Below are 10068 nucleotides of genomic sequence, written 5' to 3' on the forward strand. Positions count from 1 at the left end.
GCTGCGTTCTGCACGCACTGAAAGAGTACATTTTCGGTGGAGTTATATATAGTTCCTTTCGGAGAAGAAACAGAAAGGTTAGCTGATCAAAATGTGCATCTTTCTTATGGAATTCAGCAGAAAGTATTAGGCTAGCTTGCTATTAGCTGCTAATATTAGCTCTCAAGCTGGCAGTAGCGATGGCAGCTGCTCATAATCGTTACTCTATTCCTCCCCTGTGCAGTGCTGCACTATGTCAGCGTCAGGATTGTGGTCATTATAGCCTTAATTATCACATTATGGCTCAGTCGTATTCTGAGATGTGTTAATCTGTTGTGGGCAAACTTCAAATTTCAGAAAATAGAAACAAACAAACTTTGGTCCATAACCAACAAATGACAAAATACCGCTCAGAGACTCGCTTTCTCTCTCCTGATCACTCCCCCACATTTCTTTCATCTGAGCAGATCCTCTCTCTCTCTCTCTCTCTCTCACATCTGCACTAGAAAAGATCCTCTCTCGCCCACTTCCACCCACTCCCTCTCTCTCCCAGTCTGTCTTCCAGATGATCCACTGGATTAACACACAGCTCCTCTGACCTTTGACCTTTTATCTGTTGTCATGGTGAAGGGACCAGAGAGGGATATTCCCTAATCCAAGACTCTCACACACACACGCACACAATGTCTGTGGTCTCCATAGTGACCATAGATGTGCTGTTGATATCTCTTTGACTAAAGTACTGGCCACCTTGTGACCACATAAGGCTAATGCTTTTGCTCCTATCGTGCACTTTAGTGCGGGAGTGTGTATCTGTGGTGTGTGTGTGTGTTTAGGAGTGCAGTCCCAGTGGGGTAGACAGAGGTACGTGTCTCTTCCATATTTGGCCTGTGGGAGAACCAATCCCAGGGGGTGTAAAGTTGAAACAAAGCCAGCTGGCAGTGTCCTGCTCTCGGTCTCTTACAGGGCAGATGTGTTCTCAGTCTGAAAGTGTGAGTGTGCATGTGCATGTGTTGTGCCTTCCTCCATGGATTTGGCGCACATGTGGACTATTTGGAGCATTTTTTTTTTGTATGCATGTGCTTGGATTAAAGCACATGTTGTAGTAGGCACTAATAGACCCAAATACAAAAAGGCTGCTATCTGGAATGTTGTGGATTATAAATGCTAATGGAGCAGTGTGGTAAATACTTGCATCGTTGCATTGTGATGGAGCCTGAGTGGGACAGTATGTGGGACATATTATTTGGAGCGCTTCCCATATTTCTGGCTTGCATCAGCCTGCCAGAATACAACCTACAGTTGCTGCTCCTTCTCTGCGGCTCTCTGGATTCATGCATTTATTTTTATACTGTATGTGCTGTGGACACTTTGTGTGCCAGTGGCCCATTTATTCTGCTCTGCCTTAAGGGGGAATTCTGATGATATTCTTAGTTGATATTCTTACACTTGAGCTATTATTCTGCAAAAGTACATACTGTACTTTCCTTGAATGTCCTTAAGAGCTATTTGTTGTTGAGGTTGTTAGGGCTGCACATGAAAGAAGATGTACTCCTAGTGGCTTCACAATGAAATGGAAGTGGTTTTTTTTATGGATGCATAGTATGACTATGAGCCAGTGTCACCAATGTGATGCCTCTAGAGCTTTAGAAAATTACATTTTTTTCAGGTTATTATTTGGGCATTTTGCCTTTATTGGACAGTTTACAGTGTAGATATAGACAGGGAATATAGGGAGAGAAAGAGAGGGGTATGGTATGCATTTTAACCACTACGCCACTGCCATTTGTACAGGAATATGAATGCAACAATTATTTTAGCATTTCATTACAATGATTACACAATAACTCAAACGGTTAAGGTTTAATTTCATACATTTATTTTTTGTTTTCTTCCTGTTTTTTTTTTTTTTGCCTGTCCATGAAACTACAACACTACAGTATAATACTCAACAGCATTTTTAATGCTTTTTCTACAATAGTTGAATCGTGAATCATCAAGAATTCCTCTTAAAGGAATAGTTTGACATTTTGGAAAGCATGCATATTAGCTCACTTAGTAAATTATTGTCCCATTTAGAGTCAAATAGACCATAAAGCAAGGTATGATTTAGGGCGTGGCTACCTTGTGATTGACAGGACGCTACCACGGCGTCCCGTCTGAGAGTTGTCCTTGTTTTCGTCTTTAACCTTTAACCCTTTCACAGTGTGTTTTCAGTTCACGAAAGTTGATTATAACATTTTTGGTCAGCTAAAAATGTCTTATTCAGCATTCGGGGTTGTACTTAATTCCAGCCTCTCGAGTCTATTCTGTGACTTCTCCTTTGGCTGCCAGGCAACCAATACTCAACCATACTGCACAGAAGTACTTTGCAATGAAAATATTATTAAAGGAATAGATAGCCCATGGAGCCAGTGTTGGATTTGTCCATTCTGGGCTACTGTAGAAACACGGAGGACTCCATGAAGAGGACCTGCTCCCTATGTAGATATGAAGGACTCATTCTAAGCTAACGAAAACACAACAATTCCTAGTTTCAGTTGATTATACACTGAAGAAAACATACTTTAACAAACAACATACAATGTTAATTAGTGAGCTTTTGAGGTGTTAGCATGGATTTTTGAGCTTTGAGGAGGACCAGACTAGCTGTTTTTCCCTGCTTCCAGTCTTTATGCTAAGCTATAAGGTCATCTCCTGCTGGCTCTAGCTTCATTCTTTTAATACTGTTGGCATTTTTCTGGCCCTTGACAGTCAAATATCTTGTAGATTTGAAAGCATTTGGACTGACATCGACAATTAAATTTACTGTTATAAAAGCAGAACAGGCTATGAAGCAAAATTACCTTTTTTTTTAGGTTTAAGACAGCGTTGCATGGCCTCAACCAAGCCAACCAGAGCGGAGTGAAGTCGTAATTCTCTCCACAGCAGATGAGGAAAGGGAAATGTGAGTAAGGGAAACCCATAACTGGAAGCCATACGGTACAGAAGCTCAGCAGCCCCTGCGGTGCGGTTCATAATAACACACCACCACCACCATCTTCCCTTATTCACCACACACCACTTTACGCACTCCACCTCTACACATTAGCATCAACCGTGTCCACATGGTCCTTGAGTGTGTGTGTGTGTGTGTGTGTGTGTGCGTGTGTGTGTGTGTGTATGTGTTTGTGAGTGTGAGTGAGAGAGAACTGCAGTGATCAGACAGTGACTCACTGCTCTGGTCAGCTGCTGGTTTCAGAGTATTTTTGGATGGAAGAGGGTGTGGTAGTGAGGGAAACCAGTATACTGTGGACAAACAGTATGTGTGTAAGTGAGCTACAGATTTATGGTTTAATATCTCCGCTGTTAAAGGCGAAATCTAATTTTGTTCATCTATCACTGTATTAGCGATGTCAGCTTTTTACACATTTGTCTGTCTGTGCTGTTAACCTCGTTATGGTAAGTGTTTTTGGTTGACGTGTGTGTATGTGTGGCATGTGGTGCATGTGATGCATGCATGTGTGTGTGTGTGTGTGGCTGAATCTGAAACACGGCCCAGCCTGGCTTCCGGCGATGGTATGAAATTAATCTGACCCACTCCCAACATCCTCCACATCTCATCCCTCCTGTTCTGTAGCGGAGCCTGATCTGAGTCAGCCACACACACACACACACACACACACACACACACGCACACACCGTTAACACACACACTTTACTTTTCCTCCTCTCCAGCGGAAGCATATTCATACACACTGCTTCACATATGCATGTATACTCTCAAGGACGAGGACTTGTGCTCATTGAATTAATCGCGTTCCAATTATCAAATGCCCCCCATCTATCTCTCTCTCTCTCTCTCTTTCTGTCTCTCTCTCTCCTCTCTGTGTGGATGGGGGTGGTTGTCAGCTGATTAGATAATGCAAATACATTATTTATAACACTTTGCACGTTCTCGCCGCTTTATGGGATTGCCTAGCAACCAGGGAAATATATTCTATTGAGCAAGACCTCTGATAACCACAGAGAGAGAGAGAGGGAGAGAACAGAGAGACGATTGGGAGTTGGCTAGTGCCTCCGTTGCTATGTATGGCTCATCTGGGCTCACTTATTTTTTCCGTTTTCTTTGACACCTCTCTTTTTCTCGCCAACCCCCCCCCCTCTCGCTCTATTCATTGTTTCCCTTTTTAGCTCTTTCTCGCTCGCTCACACTCTCTTTCTTCCTTTTCCTTTCCCCTTTCATTCATTCCTCCTTTTCCCTTCCTGTTGCTGTATTCCCATGTGAGTGTGTACATGCAAGTGTGTGTGCGCCATGTTGACATTTATACTGTAATATATTTATATACCTGCTCTGATTTGCAGAGAGGTGAGAATGTACTTTGCAAATGCAGGAATTTATTCTAGATGCGCCGTTTCTTTTATAGGTACACATGCAAACATGTCATCCAGCCGCATCACGTGGCGGAGATGCTTAACATGGAAAGGTCAGCATGGTAAATATCATATCATGCTGACAAAAACAAAACATACTGTACACAGGTGGCTCAATGGAAGTGTGTCAGAAGAGGTTTTTTACTTCTTGAATCTCACTATGAGATGTGGGTCAGTCATGCTGTGCAGTCAAACGTGTTTAAACCCAGAGGACTTCATTTTTAATTCTAGTGGAGGTCCAAAGATACAAAATATGTCAGGCTGAATTTTAGGGGGATGCATGTAAATGCACAAAGCATCCACAATATTTCTATTTGATGGAGCTATGCAGCCATTAAAAAAACATGGAGTCTGGGATTTTGAATATTTCAAAGGTGAAGCCAACGAGGAAGTGCCTTAAACTTGCATTCCTTCTAATAGCCAGCGGGGGAAATACAGACCATAAAGCAGGGTATGCTTTAGGGCGTGGCTACCTTGTGATTGACAGGTTGCTACCACGCCGTTGTCCGGTCTGAGAGTTGTCCGTGTGTTCATCTTACAACTTAAACTCTTTCACAGTGTGTTTGCAGTTCATTTTGGTCACCTAAAAGTGTCTCATTTAGCGTTCGGGTGTACTTAGCTCCACCCTCTTTTGTCACTTCTGGTTGCAAATAACCAAGATGGCGACGGCCAAAATGCCAAACTCGAGGCTTCAAAACGGCAGTCCACAAACCAACGGGTGACGTCGCGGTGACTACGTCCACTTCTTATAAACAGTCTATGCTACCAACACCTCTAAAGACATGCTAATTGACACATAAATATCTTGTGCCGGACAAGCTGTTTACCCCGTTTCCAGTCTTTATGCTAAGCTAAGCTAATCAGCTGCTGGCTGTAGCTTTATACTGAAACACATGAGAGTAGTATCAACCTTCTCATCTAACTATTGGCAACAACGGGAATAAGCATACTCTCTAAAAAAGTCGATAGAAAATAGAAGAGGTAAAGGTGTATATTAAGAGGATAATATGGGGAAAGTTCAAGCCAACATGATGGAGGTAAATACAGCATCCTTAGCTCACCTCTTCCAGCCAGCTCAGACTTATTAGCCAATGATGGGATTAAAGGTTCAGGTACAGGCTCTCTACCTGGTTCAATGGCAGGGCATTAGGCCACTGGGTTACACTCTGTGGAGTAGATGTTAGCCTACAGGGGTTCAACAGACGGCTCTTGGATGACATAACATGCCCTCTGGCTGCCATATTGCATGGTTATGGACCTTATGGATCTGAATCATGCCATGTAAATACTTAACCATCTCTAGACTAACGATTCTAACCCTGTACCTAAACTTAACTGTTTATAACTTTATTTTCTCCGGTCTGTCCAACTCTGTAGGCAGCATGGCTGACAACAGCAGATTGCAAATCTAAATTTAGAGTTCAGCTGTCTCTACACTGTCTGGAAGACATTAATTTCTGGGAACTGATCCATATGACTATTGATTTTGTGTTAAGATAACCAGCAGTCTGGTCAATATCTGGTTAGTTTACTTTGGATCCAATCACACATTTGTTTAAAGCCTATGTAGCTTTTAATCAGCGTGCGTTGCATCCTAGTATTTATATGCAAACTTTGATGTAATGAAAAGTTTTAAGTTATCCAATAAATATTAACCATAAATAAATCTCTGTGGTGGCTGCTTAGCTGTAGTTGGTACGTTAGATTATTACAAAGTTTTGTCTTTTCACAGTATGAAATATGAATAATATCAGCTGACACTGAAGAACAAAAAACTCATTTCCCCAATGCTAATCAATTCCGTAATCAAATCTCTGTTGGGTGTGTTTGTTTGTGACATTCAGGAAGCTTTTCTCATTCTCTTCAATCTGGCTGATGGAAATACGCTTAATTAAACGTTGTGTTTCAAAAGTTTGCTTAAATTTTGCTTGAAAGATGGATGAAAACACCACTGCCCACTCGTTCGGTTTGGCTCAGCTCAGTTCAGTTGTGCTTTAATGGCACGACTAGAAACAAATCTGTGCTGCCAAGCACCATGGGATCAGCTGAGGTAAAACTGGAGACAGATGGCTGGGAGTAATTAAAGCAAAACCAATACATACCCGTTTTATCAGTGTAATGCCAGAAACTCTCGGTAGCAAACTGAATGTTCTTGAACACTCACTTCCTTTCCTATCTGCTCACTCTCCTGCCCCCTCAGACATTTTGCTCCTTAATGTCATTCTTACTAATTTTCAGTTCTCATACCAATTGAAAATCTTTCTCATATTGCCTCGCTGCCTTGTTTGATTTCCTCTGATACCCTTTTGCCTCAAACTTAAAGGAATAGTTCTACATTTTGGAAAATACGCCCTTGCTTTTTTGTCCAAGAGTAAGATAAGATGTCCAGCTCATTTCTGTGGGTTAAGTACCAAGCATGGACTGCATATAAGAAGTGGACGTAGTCACCGTGACATCACCCATTGGTTTGTGGACGGCCATTTTGAAGCATCGAGTTCGGCTTTTTTGCCGTCACAATCTTGTTTTGTTTTTTGCAACCAGAAGTGACACGAGAAGGTGAAGCTAAGTACAACCGAACGCTGAATAAGACATTTTTAGTCAACCAAAAATATTACAATTCACTTTCATGAACTGAAAACACACTGTGAAAGGGTTAAAGCTCTAAGACAAAAACACGGACAACTCCCAGACCGGACAATGCTGTGGTAGCAACCTGTCAATCACAAGTTAGCCACGCCCTAAAGCATCCCCTACAGCGTCGGAGGCGGGGCCCCGTTCATTCCTATGAAAGTTGCTCAGTGGCGCATGAAGCCAAAATGGCTCGACTTCCGTTTGTAAAAGTACCCGGATCTTCCGCATCCATTGGGCCCATGGAACATGCGCAGTAGTGTCCGCTCGGTCACATGACTCGGTCACGGGGTCCCAACGTCACGCCATCGTCACATCTTGCGATGTCGTCACGGTCTGGGTCTCATTCACATGAACGGAGGAAGGGAAATAACTCTGGATTCGGCTATTAGTGTGTTTTACAACTTTTAGGACCTAATGATTTAAATAAGGGCTAGAGAGTGTTCGTACTGGGAAGTTGATGTACCTCAAAAAAAGTATCTGCTGAGTTACAGACGTCTCTTTCCCAATGAAAGTCTATGGGAAAAAGTCTTTTTGGGCCCAATGGCATCATGTGATGGACACGGAAGTTGTAGTTCCGCCGTTTGGCCACTATGAAAATTTGGATCAACAACCGGCGCCCTACCTTGGGGCTTGACAGAGACTAAAACCAAAACCTCTACATCCTCATTGTACATACTGAATGGCAACCCACATTCTTGTGCTGTGTTTCTGGGCAGACGGATTAACTGTTTGTCAAGAAATAGCTTCAACACATAACTTCCCCTAAATCCCATGAGTGGGTGCTACACTTCCGCAACGGCAGCATTATCAGCTGTAACCGCCGTATGAGAGCAGTGCAAAGCGGTGGCCATGAACTAGCTATGCTGACATGCACAAACATGCACTAAAAATATGCGCGGTTGGTCAACAAAGTCAACAAAGTGAGAAGAAGCTCAGATTACAACACACACAGAGGGAGAGCGACTTCAATCTCTGTTCAGGTAGACATTACTCCTCTATTTCTTTATAGAGAAAATATTTGATGCTTTATTAATGCTCTAGATATCATATAGAGAACCTTTAAGTGTTTTACAGACAACCGTTGGCCAATGTGTGTGTATTGTGGTGTGTGTGCTTTCCTGTCAGCTCGTCTTGTTAAGCCTCTTCCGTGTTTATATCAGACCACAGTATATACAGTAGTGTTTATTTGATTGAGCTGCTGGCCTAGAAGGATCAACTTTTCCATGGTTACCAGCATAACTGACATGTGGCACAGATGGGTGTGTGTGTGTGTGTGTGTGTGTGTGTGTGAGTGTGTCTTATCCCAATAGCCGACTTGTTTATGCTAGAAACGTCGGAACAATGTAACCCCTGTGAGTCCGGAGACAAGAGCACAGACAGTAAGATGGGGAAGCTAGTGGCCAAACCAGCGGCAAGGAATACATCACACACCTCGAGCATACACCCACACACACATACACACTCATGCTTGTAACCCTGTTTGCACATCCTGTGACAGGTTTTCTCCGTACCCTAGAGTTTCGATCTTCCTCTGTGTTTTCCTCACAGCAGCAGTGAGGAAAAGGAGAACAGAGGAAGAGAGAGAAAGAGTGTGTGTGTGTGTGCGTGTGTGTGCTTTTATTGAAAGTTGCATCAGAGCCCCTAGACAGCTCTGTGAATTTCAGCCCAATTAATCTGGAGCTTATGAGCAGAGACTGCATAACAAGACTCGTCTGTCTGACCTCAGGCCAGCTCACTGTGTGTGCGTGTGTGTGTGTGTGTGCGTGAGTGTTACAGATAGTCAAAGTATGGGAGGGGATGATATTGTGCAAGAGAGGCTGCCTGTTGTCACCTTGAGTGTGCATGTGACACTGTCGCTTGTATATATGTTTGTGTGCGAGACAGATTTGACTCCATGCTGCTGGTCAGTTGCGTGACACACTCAAACACACCGCCGCACCCCCAACTGAGCCGAGCTCCGGAGAGACACAACACACACATTCACACAAAGTCTGCATGACCTTTTTAACACGGTGACAACAGATATCACCCATAATATCCTTCTCTTATATTCTCTATACACAAACACACCCTGACAGCGTACACTTATTTTTCCAATTTTAACAACCATTTATTCAATTATCCATACAGTCTACATGAAATGCCAGTTACATACTTATCGTTCCTTCCTCAACTCTTTATGCCACACACACACACACACACACTCACACACACACACACAAACATACAGTATATACGTCCATACAGTATAAAACCAGTGAGTGTGGAGATTGCATGCATACCCACCACTCTTCATGGCAGAGCCCTGGGCAGTAGCCGCCCAGCACGCCACTGCAAATGAACACTTTGGAATAACATGTTCTGTAAAGGAACATATCAATGTCGCTGCATGTTTTTTGCAGCCAATTAGACTGTTGTCAGGCTATGAAATAGGCGTTATCAGTCGCTCTAAGCCCCATAGATGTGGGTCAGTAGGGGCCTACTACACCCAATAGTAGGTTTTACCATCTATTCATATGATAGATCACCAAAAGAAGGTATAAAATAACACAACAGTGACCTTTAGCGACCGTTAAAACAGGGAGCAAAATTATATAGTTGTCTTTGTGTTTGTAGTTATTTTAATCCAAAACACAATTTTTCCCTAAACTTAAGTGTTTTTTTCCCCTAAACCAAAAAAGGTTGTAGTTTTGTTGCCTAAACCTAAAGAAGTTGTATTTTTTTTTTTGCCTAAACCAAAAGAAGTTGTATTTTTTTGTTGCCTAAAACAAAAGCAGTTGTAATTTTATAACCTAAACCAAACAAAGTATTTTTTGTTGCCTAAACCTAAAGAAGTTGTATTTTTTTTGTCTAAACCTAAAGAAATTGTATTTTTTTTTTTGCCTAAGCCTGAAGAAGTTGTATTTTTTGTTGCCTAAACCTAAAGAAGTTGTATTTTTTTATTGCCTAAACCTAAAGAAGTTCTATTTTATTTTTGCCTAAACCTAAAGAGGTTGTATTTTTTTGTAGCCTAAACCTAAAGAAGTTGTTGTTTATTGCCTAAAC

The 10068-nt window shown here is 42.2% G+C and overlaps 1 protein-coding gene across 3 annotated transcripts in view; it reads left to right on the forward strand.

Annotated features, from left to right (window-relative positions):
* The window catches only part of ttc7a (tetratricopeptide repeat domain 7A), a 65205-nt gene that overhangs the window by 44183 nt on the left and 10954 nt on the right, over positions 1–10068 (forward strand). The gene's annotated exons all lie outside the window — the stretch shown is intronic.

Source organism: Sebastes fasciatus, chromosome 9 (genome assembly GCF_043250625.1).
Source record: "Sebastes fasciatus isolate fSebFas1 chromosome 9, fSebFas1.pri, whole genome shotgun sequence".
NCBI classification, from domain to species: Eukaryota; Metazoa; Chordata; class Actinopteri; order Perciformes; family Sebastidae; genus Sebastes; species Sebastes fasciatus.